The sequence below is a fragment of the Protobothrops mucrosquamatus genome, unplaced genomic scaffold (assembly GCF_001527695.2).
Source record: "Protobothrops mucrosquamatus isolate PMUCROS unplaced genomic scaffold, P.Mucros_1.0 scaffold465, whole genome shotgun sequence".
Classification (NCBI taxonomy): Eukaryota; Metazoa; Chordata; class Lepidosauria; order Squamata; family Viperidae; genus Protobothrops; species Protobothrops mucrosquamatus.
In genome coordinates this window covers 61626-82201 of record NW_015386786.1, presented here as the reverse complement: position 1 = coordinate 82201, position 20576 = coordinate 61626, and the positions used below count along the sequence as shown (strand labels likewise).

At 35.8% G+C, this 20576-nt stretch overlaps 1 pseudogene; it reads left to right on the top strand.

Moving 5' to 3' along the window:
- The first annotated feature begins 10285 nt into the window (after nucleotides 1-10285).
- Nucleotides 10286-10851, top strand: LOC107287992 (annotated as a pseudogene).
- The last annotated feature ends 9725 nt before the right edge of the window (nucleotides 10852-20576 follow it).

Genomic DNA, 20576 nt, shown 5'->3' with positions numbered 1-20576 from the left:
TCAAATTTAGCTCCTAATGTTCATGTATAGATCTGCTTTTCAGAGATCAAAATCATTCAAAGTACTATCAATAATATATTAAAAAGTATTATCTGGTATTTAGTCTCACACATCCACTTTTCTAGAGAGAATATATTTTCCCCCCAGGAAATGATCCTTTTAAAAGTTAACTGTTGAAACATAATTACATATATCCCATAGCTCACTAGCATATGCTTTCTTCCCTTTCAATATGTTGTGTATTTTCCATGCCTAATTCAAATTTTGAAACGTAACATGTTGGAGTAATTTTGTTTCTGGGTTATTTTGTGTGGCCTACCAATGCTTAGATGCTGGAAACATGTTTCCAAATTAAATGGCACAAGGGAGGAAAATTATGCAGTTGAATGAGTCTCATCCTTTTGCCAAACATAATAATGTGTAAATTAAGATAGCATATTGTTTGCTATATGGCACAGAAGTAGTACATTTAAGAAAGCCAAATATTTCTTTAATTGCTACTAAACTAGCTCATTTATTTTTCAGGATCTAAAATATACAACAAGTACTTGTAACTGGTTAATTACAAAGTAGACCACAACTACTCCTTGGTAAGCTAGAAAAAGGTGGAAAAGACAACATCACCACCAGGTGGATCTGTAGCTGGCTGACAAACCGGACTCAATGAGTAGTCCTCAATGGTACTACAGCCACAAGGTTCTGTCTTAGGCCCAGTATTCTTCAATATCTTCATAAATGACTTAGTTGAGGGAATTGAAGGGGAACTCATCAAATTTGCAGATGACACCAAACTGTCAGGAGTAGCCAACACCTCAGAAGACAAACTCAGGATCCAAAAAGATCTTGACAAACTCGAACAATGGGCCCTATCCAACAAAATGAGTTTCAATGTGGAGAAATGCAAAGTCTTACACTTGGGCAGGAAAAACTAAAGGCACGAATACAGATTGGGCGAGACCTGGCTTAAAAACAGTAACTGTGCGAAGGACCTTGGAGTCCTAGTGGACAATCACTTGACTATGAGCCAGCAGTGTGCAGCAGCAACCAAAAAAGTTAATACAGTCCTGGTTTGTATAAACAGAGGCATAGAATCAAGATCACGAGAAGTACTAGTACTGCTTTACAAAGCCCTAGTAAGACCACACCTGGAATACTACAGCCAACTTTGGTCACCATATCACAAAAAAGATGTTGAGAGTGTGGGGGAAATTCAGAGAAGAGCAACTAAGATTATCAAAGGCCTGGAGGCTAAAACATACGAAGAACGGCTGCGGGATTTGGGTTTGGCTAGTCTAAAGAAAAGAAGAAATAGGGGAGACATGATAGCAGTGTTCCAGTATCTGAGGGGCTGCCACAAGGCAGAAGGGGTCAGGTTGTTCACCAAAGCACCAGGGGGAAGGACGAGAAACAATGGTTGAAACTGATCAAGGAGAGAAGTAACCTGGAATTAAGAAGAAACTTCCTGACAGTAAGGACAATCAACCAATGGAACAGCTTACCTACAGAAATCGTGGGTGGTCCATCACTGGAGATTTTTAAGAAGAGACTAGACAATCACCTGTCTGAGATTGGTATAGGTTCTCCTGCTTGAGCAGAGGGGTGGACTAGAAGACCTCCAGTATCCCTTCCAGTTCTATTCTATTTTCTATTCTCTAATTTAATACAATGATATTGTTGTCTCCAATTCAGGCCTGAGCCTGGTGCTGAAGCCAATGAAGAACACCAGACACAAGGTGCAGGTTTTTATTGAAGCTCTCCAAGAAAAGGGGTCCTGGCCAAAAATGCCAAGGAACCCTGAACAATAGAATTAAGAAAGCTTTATACAGTTTCACTAAAGCAGAAAGCGGGATAAGGCAGGATATATAAGAAATATCATCTAATAAACATCTGATAATGATCTAATAATTGTTTTGTTGGTTTCTAGCCATCCCTATTCCTAAGCCTTGACTAATGAATGCTTCAGGAGTTATCTAATACACATTTTATTTGCTCCAGGCTATCCCTATTCCTAACTTCTAGCTATGGTATACAGGATGTCTAACTCTTTGTTACTGTTATCAGTTCTCTAAACACCCAGAATTGATAGAAGTTTTACATGTGCATATTCTCTGTGAATAAGTATTCTTTGTCCTTGCCAGACAGACTCCAGCTTCCCGGTTTTCTTTCAAGTGTATAATATAGCCTTGCTTTTTTATATACATATTTTATTGGTTTTTAACTATAACAATCTCCAGTGCCTGGTGTACAGTGTGTTGTCTTGGTTTACATTTTAACAAGAAAAAAGGACAATAATAATTAATTAACAATCAGTAATGATTACATTTGATAATTCCATAATTAATATATTAATTAATGATATTTTTTATCTTTCCTTCTCCCATTTGTATTCTCCTTCTTCAACCTTAGCCAAAATATAATTCTTAATATTTTCAATATATAAATGTTTAGATATAGGCATTTTTTTATATTTATACAAATAATAATAATCTCTCTATATAACTTTTTTTCAGCTTATATTATTCTCATAACCATGATCTCATTAGTTCAGCATGCATCCTATTTTTATAATTTTTGTTTACGCTTAATTTCCCTTATATTCAATCCAATTCTTATCAGTCATAATTTCTTCATATTAGTCATCTAACTGTCCAAATTTTCCCATTTAGGTACATCATCCCAATATTTTATGTCATACATTATAAAAATAATATACTTTTTATCTATCTTATAGTATCTAGATATAACATCCTTTTAATCAGTTTATATTTCACTTATATTAATAAAAGTTACATCAACCTGCTATTTTTACATTTCATATATTATAGAACATACTACAGTATATTACTTAAATCTCTTATCCTTCTTGTTATAAGGCCCCTTTATGTTCAAAATTCTCTGTTCTTTTAGCCATATTCAAACAAATGTTTATTCACGTAATCAGGCCTTTTTTTCTCATAGAACACCCAGAACAGAGTTCTGGCACCTTTTTTGGATGGAACCTTGTAGGGTAGGCAAAGCGGGTTGTATGACGTGTGTGAGTTCCGGCACCTTTTTTTTTATAGAAAAAAAGCACTGCACGTAATAATCCATCTGATAGGGAGAGTCAAATCTCTTGTATCTGACTCTGGTTTTCTTCTTTTGCCAAGTAGTTTTCCAAAGTTGATGTAATCCGCTTACCCGGCGATTCCTGTATTTTTACAAATGCTATTGGGAATACAAAAGATGAAGTAAGTAAGATGAATGCTTTCTGTCTCCCAAACTTTGATGGTTCTCCTGATAACTCTATAGTCCATTCCATTTTTCTTGTTGTATCAGAACCTTTTAGATTTTTTCCTGTTTGTGTTAAATTGTAATTCTTTTCCTTTGTTATTTCATCAATTTGATCATACTCTTCTAATTTGTAATCTATTGTCTAATTTATTTGTTCATTCATTATTTCCTGGGTATTTTTTTAATTGTACATTTAGATTGGAAATATGCTTATTTAAATCATCCAAATTGTTTCAAATTTTCTCATGGTTTGAGTCTATTGTCATTTGTATTTGTCCTAACATTACATATATTTCCTCCTGGAAAGTATTTATCTTGCCTTGAAATATTGCTTCTGGAGGCCCTTGATTTTCCAGGCTAAGTCCTTCAGGGGAAAATATTGAATGTGGCATCCTGTCATTTTTTGATACGTATGTGATATCCATGTTGTCTCCCCCCTTCAAATAATCTTTCATCAATGTTTTAATTCAAAAGTCAATTTATCAGTAAGTCAAAATTACAGTTCAGTGTGTTAAGCCACTTTAAATACTTCCTGTAGATTCTCCTCTAAAAGAGTAGCCAAAAAGCCAAGGTTTTTCTTTTCCATAAACAGTTCTTAGATTTAAGCAACAGTCCAGGTGTTTTTTTTTCTTTTAGACACTTTTTAATCTTATAGCTGGCTCTTCGTTTGTTCCCAGCTGTCTTCAAGGTTATTTGCAATTCAAAGGAACAGCTTTTTCTTTGTTTCTAGGCATTCTGCCAATTTCTGAGTCCTTATTGTTAGTATTCTATTCTCTGATTTTCCACTAGATGTCAGCAGTTATTTCTTTTTTCAGTTTTTTTTTCAATCAAAAAGTTATTTTTGTTATATATTTTTTTATAATTCCATCAAAAATTCTTTAGGGTATAATCTTGACAGTTTTTTAGTTCCTAGATTTGTCCAGACTGTAGTATTTTAAATCAAATTTTAGTATATCTCTTTCCTCCTTTAATATTAATTTGCCGCTCCCATCTGTAAGGAAATGGGGATATAGTCCCCTCCTTTCACTTCTGGAGGTTTTCTTGCTTTGGAGATCTTTTCAAGGATTCAATTAGTAGATAGAAGAAAAAAGATTAGTACTCTCACCAATTCCAAGCACGCTGTTCACCGATGTTCAGGTTCATGCTCTGGGACTTTGGCTGCAAGTAGCTTGGGCTAAATGCTGATCTCATGCTAGCCTTTCTCCTGTCAGGTTCCGAGGGCTTCCACCAGATCAAACAAAGTGATTGCTGTCACTTCGTGATCAATGGGGCGCCCCTCCTTCATGGTCACCTCTTCAGGATGACTTTGGACCCATCTAGGGTCCCCCTGGCAGGACGAAACTAGCTGTGGGAAGCGGAGGTCTGCTCTCGTGCGGCCATGCACTATGGGCGCAAAATCAGAAGTCAGCCTTGCTTTGTTTTACCACCAGACAGCCCATCAGTATTGAGTCATAGGTAACAACCACACAGAATTATATTTATCATATTCCCATGCCATGATAAAAGTCTATTTATTTAATATTTATTTAAATAAGTAAAAAAAAGTCAATCCATATGTAGAACATATCAACATGTCTTTCATCCAGACTTTTAAGCTGCAAAAAACATGAGCATGTGTTCTTGGAACAATAACATGTATGTAAGATTTTTAAAATTGGCTTAGTGAAATCTGTCTCTTTTTTAAGAGACAGGGAAAGTGTGTCTCCAGAAACTATTATATTTATATTGTAGAAATATAAAACAATTTTATTTTCATTTTTTTCATTTTTTTGTATTTGTATTGCTGGCTTGTTTTAATTTAATTTTTATACATAGTTGTGTTTGAATGGTATTCACATATTTTAAATAGTCTGTAGTTTTAAGAAAAGTAACAAAATATATATCTTAAAATAAAAGAGCATGCACAAAATGAATGAGTCAGAATCCCTTGCAACATACTTTATTTCTAAGATATAAAAGCTGAAACCAATCCTTATTATACATTGTCTGGGGTATCCAGCATACTTGAAGAATAATATTTTCTTTGATTAATTTGACCTTAATATCATATGATACTAATTTAACATTTTCTAAAAACCCAACTCTTTGATATGTTAAAACAGAATATTCCAGCTCATTATTCTAAACTACCTGCAAATTATCCATATCTACTGTTATAAAAGTATTTTTGTCTGTGAATAAAGATTAATTATAACTTCAGGAACTGCAAAACCTTTTCCAGTTACATTAGGAACTTTAGACACAGCTAATGTATCTGGTCCAAACTATACTGTCAAAAGTTTCTTTAATGGCATATATTGATGTTGAGCATTCTCAGTACGTCCAATTTGTTTTAATAAAACATCAAATGCTTTGAAAAATAGATTGGAAATCTATTATCTCCTGTTTTTTGCACTGAACTCCAGGGAAAATGATTTACTAGAAATTTAAAGATTAGATTATTCCATAGTAACTTCATTGTGAAAGTTTGGATGAAATTTAAATCTTCTTTCCCAAGAATTTTAAATATGTTTTGCCTATTTTACTACACTGAATCATGACTAAAACTGGAATCAAGGCTTCACCAATATATTAAGGAAGTAAAATAACTTCCTAGTTTTACCCAAAATAGTTTTTAAACAAATTATTAGAATTTCCAAAAGCAATAGATTTATCAAAATATAAACCCAGTGCTTTAATTGAAATTTGGGGAAATAGTAACCTCCATCTTCATTTTATTACAGTTATTGATACAAGGAACCTAATAATATGCATCTACTTTGGAATATTACAGACATTTATTTATACCTGAGATTTTTAATCATTTATTTATATAAATGTAGTATATATTTAGCAATTAAGAACATTTTCCAAGATATTTAAATGGCCCCATTTTGAAATATCAATGCACACTTTAAAAACCAATAAGAAATATATGAAATTTATTTCAATTATAAAGTAATTATAAAGTAACCTAAAACTTTGCCAAAGGATGGTGTAATTCACCATTTTGATAAAGAACAATGGTAAATATTGGTGAATGATAATATATCAGTAGCATATCACAATAAATTTATATTTCATTCTAACAACTCATATAATTGAAATATCCTTAGACTGCCTAACAAAATAAAGCTATAGTGCCATTACAAATTAAATAAAGGAAGAGAAAATGGGACATCCATCACAACTTTTGAGTAGCATCCTAACAGATAAAGAAACAAGATAGATAGATAGATAGATAGATAGATAGATAGATAGATAGATAGATAGATAGATAGATAGATAGATAGATAGATAGATAGATANCATAACACACATTTAAACATGCTATATAACATATGTATAAACCTACATCCTTATATATAAATAACATATAAATATTAAATATAAACAATTCAGCTTATGGTAACTTTTGCTAATGGGTTTAAATACCACATTTCAATCTAGATAACAAAACTAAAAGGAAAACCAAACTCAACCAAAATACATTTCCAAATCTGCATCATGTGGTTTTAGCATCCAGTTAGAAAACCATCACCAAATCTCATTCATCAAAGTCTGAACCTAAAGCAACTAACAATCCAATTTATTCCAATGATTGGTATTCTTTAATAAAGCCAGATTGTGCCGGATGAGCTGCTGGAGACCATATAGCTTACACTCTATGAGCCAGAGTTGTAACCATAATTTTTACATCTCTGTTAGATAATAACTTTCAAATTCCACGGGATCTTTTTCCTAGTTCCAAATTTTAGATGCAAAAGATTCATTTTAGGAAGGAGAATTGTTTTATTTATATTCTGTTGTTTTTTCCATATAAATTGGTTATGTATCTTTTCAAGGTTTTTTTTCCTTTTGTTTGCTTTTTTCTTTATGAATTAGTTACAGTTTACTGTGTTTTGTTTTATACTTCATTATTACTATACTTGTTTTATTCTTTTGTTATAGATTAAAAAGCAATGAAATATTTAAACATAATTGCAATGTTATTTAGAACTACTGCGTAAAAACTAAGGATAGTGTGCCCAAATCCTAGTTTGATTAGACACATATGGAATCAAGATGTCTATATTCCAGAGCAGGGGTGTCAAACTGCCGGTCAGTGGGCCAGATGCGTCACCAGGAAACTGCGCCCACCCCATTGCTGGCAATGGGGAAAAAGCTCCGATACGTTGTACGACATCACATGATGTCGTGAGTTTGACATGTCTGTTCCAGAGTAATGTTGAATATACTATACATGTACAAAAAGGAGAAGGAATCATATCTAGATGCAATCACCAATTGCCTAAGCCAGTCTAGCTCAACCTGCATGTCTTCCAAATGGATGGATTTGAACTCCTGGCATTCCCCAGCTATTGCTGACTATTTTGAGAGTTGAAATCCACACCCACATGTCATGCCATCTTTGGAGACACTAAATTCAGATTCATTGCCAGAATGAGCTCGCCTTTGGAGATACTGTATGCTAATTAGCTTTAGAGAGATGAAGTTAGTTGTGTATTTAGAAAAAGGACTTAACAATTACAATAGGTACAGCAATGTAAAATTATTACACAATTTGGATAACGCAATCATCACCCTCGATTTTCCATTATTGTCAAGTAGAAAACAGGGATGACGTGGTATAGGGATATTTACTACTTAGTATATTTTTGGATGATACATTTCTTGCCCTGAAATGGAATAAACTCTTAATGGACTCACTCTATCATTTGCAAATATCTCAAGTGGAAAAATGTGACATATCCAGTAGAGGTTGTCAGGTGGCAACACCTTCTTCTTGAAAGCAGCATGTAAATTACATCTCTGGTTTGTCAATAAAAATGCAAATTCTCTGGACAGACTGTCACCATGGTAATCCTACATTCTAAACAAACAGTCTCTTGTCTTAAAAAAAATAGGAAGGAAATCTGATGATGAGCCTTGCTGCTAGTCATAGAAAAGAGTCAAAGATGATTTGTCATTAAAAATAAATAAACCTAGGAAGAAAATAAGGCCTAAAAACATGGGTCTGGTTTTCTTTTCTTTTTTAAATTTCCTTTTTTTTTAAATAAAATAGAGAGGAAAAATAAGAAAATATCTTTCTTTAAGATAAAAGAGGGGAAAAAAACAAGATAAATTGTATCTATCTCCATTTAGATTTTTTTTTACATAACAGTTGCAATTGTCCATTCCTAATTTATGTCTATAGGCAACTGATGCATAAAACACAAGTAACATCAGGTCTTCCAGTTCACTGGATAATTGGGACCATAGATTTATTCTTTCAAATGTTGAAGAACCAATCTCTTGACAATAATAGGGACACGGGGAATCCATTTCCACAGTCCAGCTGCCAATTTCCATGTAGCAGTTGTGTAGTTTAAAACATATTTGAAAATATTAAACTTTGTCTCAAAGCCAAAAGTAATATATGTAACTAATTCTTCTCACAATTTAATAACTTTAGGATACTGAAAAAAACATATCTGAATGAAGTATTATTCTGGATACACCTCCAGTAACAGAGTGATTCCTTTTTTATAAAACACAATAACTTAGATGTCTTTGAGACTGAAAATGCTACTAGCTTGAAAAAAAGATAAGATAAGATAAGATAAGATAACCTTTATTGTCATTTTTATACTGTGGGCACAATGGCACACATCAAAAATGAAATTTAGTTGCCCGCTCTCAAAGTGAAACACATACATGACACACACCTAAACATACTATGCCAATAAATGTTGTAATTGCAAACATTGCCAGTGGATGGCAACTAACAAATTTTAACACAGAAAATAATAAAACCTAACGTACCTAATCTAATGTTTTTGTTCCATAAACAAAAATTAAATCAATTTATTCAATTAATGCATGTATAAATATTCCAAAGTGCTTAGAAGGAGAATTTTTAAGCGAAGACATCTGAACTTACTATGCTGGTATAATTTCACTTGGGGGAAACTGAAATCCTTATCTTTAAATGCCAATTTTTTTCAAAGTTTTTTGAAAAAATCAAAATAGTATTGAATTTTTGAAAATATTTTACTTATATGTATATGCAGTGGCGGGATTCAAATATGTGAACAACCGGTGCTCTGTGTGGATGCCACTTCCGGAAATCCATTCTGGGCTTGGGCAACAAAAACTTAGTTACCGGTTCTGCCGAAGTGGTACAAACTAGCTGAATCCCACCACTGTGTATATGTGTGTGTTGTATGTATGCATGAACATACATACATATATATGACAGATGAGTTCACTCCAATGATGGGGCATATACACTCTGCAGCTCAAGACCACTTTTAACTTTTTACTGGATATATTCTAGGCTTCAAACCTGGCACAGCAAATACAGTGAAAATACATGTCAGGGTTGAACTCTAAAAAAATTAAATCTTAATATGACCAGTATATGACATTTCTTTTTCCAAAGTACTGTATTAAGTCAAATAAATTCCAGAAGCAAAACAAAATTTTGCTTGTGACAAGCAAAATGCAGTTGACATCAAAAACCTGCAAATACTAAAACAGGTGTTGGTCACATTTGAAAATGGAAATCAGAGACAATGTTAGCAATCTTTTTTTTTCAAGTGCCAAGATAATCTCCTAATGTGAACACCCAAGTAGACTCAATCTGTCAGAGACAACTGCCGGATCAAATGTTCTGGTTCTGAAGAAATAAGGATAAATGCCCAGATACCTAAACAGAGATAAGTGAAATAACAAAAAAATACATTGACATAACATTATTATCCATTTTGTATTTTTAAAGACCAAAAGGAAAATGAATAATGAATATAAAAATCCAGAGGATTTCTTCGTAACCTAACTACCTAAATCATACACTAAGTATCAGTTACATGGTAAGTCATTGTACAGATGAAAATCTAACTAATTTAAGCAAGAGCTGGAAGTCATCCCTTGTGCATGTTGAGAGGCACACCAGCCATAGAAGAGTTAGCATCTGCGAAAGGAGGAAGAACAGCGATCAATACTGTCTTTTCTTTGTCCCTTCTGCCGTGCCACACAAATATATCAACTAGTTATGTCAATAGACTGCATAAATGACAAAACCACAGCAATCCCAGCCTTTCTTAGTAAACTTTGGGTGTTGGTGGATGCTATGCTGAATAACCAGCATACCACCTGATGTCAGAATGGCCCGACATTCCTTTTGTTGGTTAAACAAAGTTTTACCAAGGCAATTTTTCCAAAGTACTTCAAGCCCAGCAACATGGCAAGCTTTGTGAATATATATGGTTTCTATAAATTAGTCCAGGCTGACTCTGTCATTGTTATAGAGGAAAGAAATTACCCTGTTGAGTTTCAATAGTCCTATTTCAAGCAATGTCAGGAAGATGTACTGGAACATATTAAAAGCAAGATTTCTTCTTCAAGGCCTAAAGAAAATAAAATTTGTCACAAGAGACCTGTCTAAAATTCTAAGTAATGTTCTGAAAATTGGTATTAAACAAGAAACAGTGTGGGGTTTCTGCACAGAAGAAAGAAAACAAATCTCTTTAATGGGAGGAAACAGACCTGAGAGCAAAACATTTGCAACAGCAGCTGAGGATACTATTTCAGATTCAAAATACAGTTCTAGCATTGTAATAATAGGTGATGGCTATGAAAATTACTGTGTCCTATAATTTAGAAAAATACAGATGTTCAACCAATTACCATTTTATCTGATGATTCTATGATTCTTCCACTGGTGACACATATTGACTAATGTTCAGTTAAAAATATCATTCAGCCTTACAGGAGAAGACCTATTCTTAGTGATAGTTTCTATACTTATATAAATGGACCGATTTCACAAAATATCAACTAACTTGGAAAAATGGAAAATAAATGCAGTTTAGAAGATTTTCAGGACAGCAGCTGAGCATAGATTTAGAATTTCTGGTTGATTTTTTTTAAAGTTCCATACAATGAACCAAACAGATCATATCAGTAGTACAAAAATAAAAGGGTAATTTAAATTATGAAAAACAATGGCAATCACAAATGCCCATAATTCTAAGAACAAGTTTATCTTCCCAAAGAAAATAAGCAGTTCCTTCAATATACAGTCTTCCCCTTCCTAGCATTATTTCATGAAAACCCAGGCTCAGAAAGAAAGAGTGCACCAGAATCAGTGTCCCCTGCTAGATAAGTCATTAGAAGAGGAACTCCTCAAAAGCCCATTTGTATCCTCAATCAATCCAAAGCAAATTTGTTCATCTGGAGCTAGTGACAGCAACTGAAGCCAGTGAAGCTACATTAATTTATTTGTGTGAATTTGCTTCTGTGCTGATGGACACTATTGTGTCATTGCCATTAAAGAGCCAGTTTGATGTAGTGGTGAAGCTGTTGAATTAGAAGCTGGCAGATGGTCAGTTCCATTTTTTTCCCTTAAGTACAAATGCCAGTAGGGTGACTTTATCTATTATTTCAATTTTGAGGCCACCCCACTCCATATTATTTCTGGTTAGTTTGCACATAAAAAATAAAACAAAACAAAAACATCAAGAGCAAAAAAAGATACTGTAGCTAACTGGAACCAAAACCCTAAAGTCAAGCAGCCAATAACCAACAACATCCTGGCTTGATCCCCATTCTAGTCTGGAGCTTGGGAGAATAACCAGGTCTTAAGCAATTTACAGAGGTTAGGCTGGTGGGATCAGTATGAATCTCCAGAAATACATTATTCCACATCATCACGAAAACACATTTCTTATGCCCCCATTAGATGACAGTGCTTAATATAGGTAATCTTCTTATGACATAGTTGGGAGCAGAATCTCAGTTGTTTAACTAACATTCTAAATCAATCAGTCATTAAGGAAGATGACCAGTTTGCTCAATGATTGCAAGCCTGGCTCTCCCAGTTGTGATTGTTAAGCAACCCCACAGGATATTAAGTGGACAGGGTAGAGCTTTGGCACAGAGCTTGAACAGAGCTTGAATATTTGGCATTTGAGTTTTTTTTCTGCAGCCCATTGCAGGAGTTCCCCTCCCCTCGGTGCACAGAAGGGAACTTCTGGGTTGGGCTGGAGAAATGAAGATCCAAGCTTTTGTTTCTGCAGCCCAATGAATATTCCCTCTCCCCCTCTGGACAGAGGGAAGGAAAAATCCTGTGGCAGGTAGCAGCAACTTGCAACCTTCCTTGTCAGTTTCCCCACCGATTTTCTGGGGAAGCCAGTGCCGAAAAGTGCAAAAGGTGACCATGTGATGCAGAATGTGTGGCAACCGGTCATAAGCGCAAACAGATTGCCAAGCACCTAGATCATGATCATGTAACTTTGAGGGAGACCAGTGCAACATTTTATGGCTGTCAGAAGTACTTTACAGACCATAAAGCATCCTTTAAAAGCTGTTACAACTTTGAATAGTTATTAAACAACAAGTTGTAAGTCATGGGCTATCTGTAGATAGGAACTGGAGTGTGCCTACTTTGGCTTAGTCAGTTTCTTTCAGCTTAACCCAGACATGTCAAATGCAAGGCCCGGGGCCCCGCGAAGTGGTTTCATGTGGCCCACGAAGCCATCCTGGAAACAGTGAGGGAACGGCCCCCTCTGCCTTGGTCCTGGCCTAGGCCGGCTGGGAGCCAATGTACAATTTTGTGGTGGCCATCTATGCTGAAACGCATTCAGTCTTAGCTCCATAAGCCCTCCCCCTGCATGGCCTGAGAAGAACAGTGAGGCTTGGCACTTGCCCTGGTCCCACCCCCTTCTGCCAGAGACCCTCAGATCTATCCCACTCCTGCCCAGGCCCCCACAGGCACCCTTGACATGAACGATGTAGAGCTGGCCACACCCACCCAGTAGGCCACACACACTCCATCCATGCCCACCCAGTAGACCGCACCCACCCTGGCCACACCCACCCGGTCCCCTGAGGGCAACCGCAATGTTGATGCGGCCCTCAATGAAATTGAGTTTGACACCCCTGGCTTAACCCATCTCACAGTGTAGTTGCTGTGGGGGGGGAGAGAGATGGGAAAATTATATTCACCTAGAATTGTACAAATCAAGGCAGAATATAAATCTAATAAAAATAATAATTGCTGAACAACTAACCAAATAATAGTTGACAGCTAAACAAGTCCTCAACTGACAATAACACTTCAATTAACCTCAGTAAAGGAACAAGTCTGAACATACATCTCTCTTTCCAAGCAAGGATCAGCCTCCTTGAATGAAGCAAGTGCAGTATAACACTCAAGATCAAGACATACTGAATCATATCCAGTATCATGAACATTGTCATCATTATCTCTTTTCCCTGAAAAGAATCAGGCAAACAAAAATTAATCAAATAATTGTCAGTGACAATCTAACAGAGAACAAGACTATAAACGCAACAAAAGTGAAAACACTGGAACAAAATTCATTTGGCAGGTGGAAAATTCACGAATTTAACCCTTTTTAATCTGTAATATAAGCCCCATACATTTCATTAAAAACTTTACATGCAGTCCCAAACAATTAAATACAGTTTTTTTAGGGACAAGGAGAAGAGGGTCACATATAATCTCAGGCCACTTTTTGGTGAAGAATGACTGAAAATTTATGGCAAGGTTTCTATTCATTTGTGAGGAAAAGACATGAAAAATACAATGCAAGCTCTAAAATAGAATTAATTAAAACTCACCCTCAGCCTCCTGAACATCTAAGGGAAAAGAACAAAGAGCATGACACTTGCATCCACTTTGCATCTTCCTCCTCCTCACTGTAGCTCCATCTGCCTTGAATATTATTAAATGTACTCCTGCCCTCTCTCCACACCCTACAACCACATTTATGCTATTTTAAAGTTTTCTGAAGGGCATACAAATAATAAAGACGGGAAGCAGTTCTCATGGTGTCCATAGTCTCAGGAGGCTTCAGGTTTACCCCACCCTACTCCTTCAACCAACCTGATCACGCACTATAATTAATATAATTAATTATTAATTTTAATTCAATTTATTACAGATAAGGGAAAGGAAATCCAATTTATTTGGTCCTGGCCTTACCCAGTAATTTTCAGACTGAGGCATCGAGCAGGGCATTCGAAGATTCAGCACAGCACTCTTGATCTAGAAAAAGATGTACAGTCACGTCTTAGCAAAACCAATAAGTAAAATGGCGCACAAGAAGGCAGTATGTAAAAAGCTGATTACCATTGGCTTCTGCCCATGGTTCTAATATGCAAGAAGAAAAAGAGTGTATCTTTGACAGCTGGTGCTATCAAAAATGCCTAGCCCCCCAAGAACGCATTTTTCATCCTTTGGAAGGAAATAGGCATATCTTTTCAACTATAGGTACAATAGTTGATCTGGACAGATCAAATAAAAATAATTTTTTGTTCTTTTAATACAGAATTTGAGAGATAAAGATAAATTCAAAAGTCTAGTAATTTTAGAAAGAACCTGAGAGAGGGAAAGTCTACAATGCGTATCTGTTGCCTGGTATCTGCATCTTCAAATGGGGCTTGCATGGTAGAAAAACAACTCCAGGTCCAAGGTCACCAAGTAACTATTTAATTGTGCCAGGTGAAGAATCAAGAGCTAGTAGATTATTCTCTGTAGAAAAGTCCATAAGTGATGAGAATATTGGCAGGGAAAAAAGGACTTCAACAAATGTCCTTCGGTGGGGCATATGCATACATCCAATCACATCTGAAAAAATATCATCTTGACCAACTTGAGCAATGGGAAATCAGGTATGTTTGTGTGAATCATTTCTTTCATAATGAGAATTGTGTGAATAAAATAAAAATGTCCATTCCATTTTGCAGAAAGAATTGGGTAGAAGTAATGTATGCTTTTGAACTAGTTTCAGATTTCCATTTGCTTAGATTTAATAATATGACTGCAATATGTTTAGGGCGAACTGTTCATAATCCAGTTGTTGATAGGAAACTCTGTGGGAGTTAATAATTTTCCTTTTTTAATCACAAGATATACTTAGCAAGCAGAGAAATTATCTGCAGGGTTTGTGAAAAGATAAAATCCAGCCTATTAGCACAGAGTCTAGCAGCAATTATATGAACAAACAGAACAGGGATGTGTAAATAGAAGTCCAAGTGCATCTTAAAATGCTGGATGGGGGGAGTGAAATGGGCCTGTCATTATGGCACTGTCTCTTCTGGAAAATGGATGCTAAAACAGAGGATGACTAAGAATTAAATGGGAGCTAAATTAGGTAAATGGATACTGATGGTTTGGATAAGTCCCCTCCCTCCTCAGAATTGATGAAGCTAATTCACTCATTAGACTCTTAGTATATTGTTATGGAAAGGATGTGTAACTTTCTGTAGGCCAAATTTGCTCTTAGTCTCTGAGATGCTCACTGGGTTGCGTTCTCCAAAACATAAGCAAACACAAAGTGAGTTGGGCTAAAAAGAATATGTTGGATTTAATTTATCTTTAAACCCAATGTTAATTAATTTGTAAGTACAACTATTCTTTATATTTTAATAATCTTCCCTCTTGGCCATATTAAAAAATAGTAGCTTAGTGACTTTTTAGAAGAAATTATCTCAGGCTTTGGGAGAAATTCATAAAGCTCTGGAGCTTCAGATGTAGTTTATTGCTATCCCCACCTAAGTCTATAAAACCAGACCCACTGTATGCCTGTACTTGTGTTGGAAGAAAAGTCTTCATCATGGTTCATCCAAGCTGGGAATAAATATGGCAACTGCTTTGGGAAGAAGGTTGTAGTTTATTGGAGAGGAGAGCCAGACAGGAAGATGGTTCTGGCAGCAAGAGAAGTGAAAAAAGGACTGAATACATGTAGGGAGTAGGTGTTTATACCCTCTGAAGCCTTTTGTTTGGAGTTATTTCCTGTTCCTGTTTTGAGGCTATTTCCTGTGTCATGTATTCTGACCTGAGTCTGGGTGTGCCCTTTGGCCTTTGTGAGTTAATCCTACCATGTCCTGTCCCAGGTGGGGTATGCAGATTTTAGGTCTTTGTCTTCCTAATTTCCTAGCTCCACCTTTTCTGATGGTTTATATCTGCATCTCTACAGAACTGGTTTCTGCTTGGGGAAGGGAGACCTGGGGCTATTAAGAAAACTGGGCATGCTTTCCTGCTTTTTTAAGATCCTTTGAGGAAATTTTTTTTCTGCCCTTTTAATATTTCCTTCTCTGGGGGGCTGACTCCCCACACTTGCAAACATGTATTTAACTTAGGCAGAAAAGTGAGTCATAATTCTAACCAACTTTAATTGGGCTCATCTGTGTAAACTTGACTTGGCTTTCAATATGGTCACCATGTCGAGCTGTAGCCCAAGCAAACTTGTGTTCACTCACAACCATTATCAGCTAGCCCAAGAAAGAACCAAAGAGTAATAGGAACAGAACCTAGTCAATCATGGTAGAACCCTCAAAAGTGAATGACTTAAGTAACTGGAATGACTTATGAGCATGGCTGCTCGGCTTGTTCATTGCCTTCCTTGTTTTATATTTTCAGAGAAAGGAGTCATGGCACTTCAAATCAGCTGAGTCCCAGAACATGACTTAATTACAAATTTTCCAAATTATAATTTATCACACATAAAAGTCCTTGACAGAAAAAGAAAACCAAGGACAAATATTCCTCTAGAGGACCATAGCTTAGTTTGACAACCTTAATGGTTTTAAAAGGAAAATGAATTAGTAATTATTTCAAATTGTTTTGAAGATTTTGAACAAAAGGATCATTTTGGGGTAGTTTGCTCAAGCAGATAGATTCCTGGAGCAAATAAATTCCAAATATTTGTGAATATAAACCTGAAGGAGAATCTAGATGTTTCAACTGATGTAAACCACTTTGGGAAATTTTATTTTCTGAGATACAGGATGAAAACATACTAAATAATAACTATAATAAAACCAAGTAGTTATCTAGGGATGGGCAACTCATAGCTGTGTGTACCTCTATAACCTCCAAAAACATAGATTTTCAGGGGAACTTTTACCCTTCAGAATTAAGGATGAAAATAGTAGTAGGAAGGCAGTAGGAGTCAATCCCTGAAAAATGACTAGAATTTGCACTGCTTGAGCTCACTGTTTAACACTGAAAACTGGCTGCATTAATTAGGTGGTTTGGCCTGTTGGAAGTCAGCACCCACCCACCCTCCTAGAGAAGGAAATGTTTTGGGGGGACACATTAAAAAAGTCAGAATATTATATTTCCCCAAAGTAATAATAGGAAAAAATCTTAGAAACCAGCCCCAGGTCTCCCTGCCCCAAGTTGAAACACAGGAAACCACCTTTTAGACATGCAGATTCAGTAATCTATTCAGAAAGACTGAGGCCCCATTCATGAGCAAACAAATACTACCCTGAAGGAGCCCATTCAAGACAGGATCTTTCAAAATCCCTTGGAGCAAGATTTGACAGCTGACAATAGCACAGGACATAGCCATCAGCCATAATAGAAGTTGCCCAACACTCTTTTAAAACACAAAAGCCCAACCCCCTGGAGCATTCCAAACACAAAACCCCAAAGAATGTATAAAAACCCACCTATCCCAACCCCTCTTGGTCAGCTGCCCCAGAATCATATGCAGCTGTGGTTCTGCGACTCAATAAACTGGACCTTCTGTCCTAAAGCAGTCTCCATTTTCTTATTCCCAGCTTGGACTGGACCTGAAGATTTTTCTTTCAACGGGCCAGATAGGTTTAAGAGTGAGAATAGAAGCATTTTCCCTTCTAGAGGCCCTCTGGTCCCATTCTTCAATCAAACCAAAAACACAAAATCAATTTATATAAAAGGAGTCAGGTGAATTCTTTGTTACTGAAAATAGCTGGAATCAGAAGAAGGGATAGCAAAGAAGGTAGCAGCAATAATGTCTCTTAAGTGTCAAGGTTAAAGGTTCTGCTAGTGGTATCATTATGAACAACACCATCCTTTCTACCTTGACTTTCCTTGCTTTTTCTCAAGACAACATATACAATATATACAATTCTCTTATCTAGATTTTCCAAACAACAATCCTGTAAGGCAGGATGGACTAATAGATGGTGACTGGACCAAAGTCCCCCAGGGAGTTCTCCTTCAAGTAAAATGAGGATTTGGATCTCTCCAGTCCAAAACCAGCACTTTAACTACAGCATTACACTGGCTGGCATTATCCTACATGACTGAAAAATGAACAGAGTAAAGATGTCTCCATGGATGCTTTCAGAGAGGCAGTTCTTACTGCTGTTAATAAAAAAGTACTTTTGTGCACATCTGTGATCTTTTCCTCTTTCATGCATTTTTTCTGGTAAGGAAGAAAAAAAAAGGAAAAGTGGTAGGAAAATATGAGAGGGGTCCAAAGGCAGATGACATTAAACACTGTAAAATTCTGTGAATCAGACAGAAAGCCTCAACTAGAAGTGCTCCATTTTTAAATAAAATGGCTGGGATCATAAGCTATATCGATTAAGACAGATCATGGAAAGAAAGTTTCATTTATTTCTCTTTCCTGCCCTAAGTGCTGCAACCAGCACCTCACAAAAAATAAATAAACAGACAGACAGACAGACAGACAGACAGACAGACAGACAGACAGACAGACAGACAGACAGACAGACAGACAGACAGACAGACAGACAGACAGACAGACAGACAGACAGACAGATAAAGAATTCACCTGCCGAGAGCAAGAAATGGGGCTCAAAATCTAGCTTAGAACAAGTCTCACTGTCCCCCAAGGATCCTTCACAACCCATTAAGAAGGTGCTCTGGCTTTCCAAGAAAATATTTTAGGGATACACGAGAACATACAGAAGAGGATGGAAAAGGTGCCATATGTCCACATTTTTTTCTGGATGTTTAATCAGAAACAAAGTCTAAGGGTGAATTATGGAGGTGGCTAAATTTATCGCAGCATCAGTTATTTTAATGTTATTTTATTTATGTATTTATTAGCTTTGTATCCCTCTTTATTGGGGAGCACAAATAATATTCCTGCCTTCAAATTTCCCCATACTATGGGATGACTGGGCTATGAGAAAGTGAATCCGAATTTGCTGGTTTAATAAACTTAACTGTTACCCCATACCTGTACATATACATATACATTTTATATGGCTATAAGAAAAGATCATATGTTATCCTTTTCTTTTATATTCATGGATTCTGTGCGATTTTACTCTTTATTTCACCTGTAAAAACATGTTCAAACCATGCTCAGAAACCTGAAAATTCTATTAAATGTTCCTAACGTTGCATATACTTCTAAGAAAATTATATATATATTATTTTTGAGCCAGTGTTTTGTTTTAGCTGCCCTGTTATTGGAATTATACTCTTTTGAAAGTAATGGTTGCACCCGTTTTGTGTGTTTTCTTCTCTTTTTTAATCATCAGATTTACAATTATCCACTTGACAAAAATCTGATTACATAAGCATTTCAATGAAGGAAGGCCAGGTCATAAGTTTATTGTTAATAAGCTATAGGGTACTTTGCAGAAGAGCGAGCTAAATTGTCCTTGTTCTCATATGGGTATTAGGGCACACACTCATAAGGAGCTTGCTACTGTTTCCAGGTGAACTCTGCTGCCCACCTTACCTCACTGTCATTGTTGCACCCTGAACTGATTTTCTTCCAGCTCAGCAGCAGCTTCATGGACTTTTTTTTTTCAAATTGTGAGGTTGGAGCTCCATGGAATTTTGAGGCCAAGCCAGTCATTTCCATGTTAGTAGGATTTCCTGGGCTTTAGTAGGGCAGAAGGCTATTTGTTTGTTTGTGTGTCACAATGAAAACTAGCATGACAAAAGAAGGATACTGAGGAATAGAGTGGAAGAATAGAATAGAATAGAATAGAATAGAATAGAATAGAATAGAATAGAATAGAATAGAATTCTTTATTGGCCAAGTGTGATTGGACACCCAAGGAATTTGTCTCTAGTGCATAAGCTCTCAGTGTACACACAGGCAACAAGAGATAAATCAATGATCATCATCATCATAAAAATATAAGATAGCCTTTAAGGGCTATATTTTTTACTTCTCCATCAGTTGGCTGAAGAAGTGCTGGTTGGTTGATCTGGAGTTATTTCTAGGTACTTCTAAGTATTTGGGAACATAGGAGAGTTTTAATGGCAACTGTGTAAAACTTAGATATCCAAGTTACTTTTAAAAAAAAACCACAAACAAGAAGTACCAATTACTAGGGAATATATAATTTCATACATACACACACACACACACATTGAATTTTAAATGTATATGAATATATGTGTGTGTATGTGTGTATTCATATATATTTGAAATTCAATGAAGTGTGAAATATAAGGGATAACATCTAAGAAATATAATTTAAATCTAAAGGATAATATGTTCTGATCTTCATATTAGTATGAAATCATATTAAGTCAGGTTCAATTTTCAAGC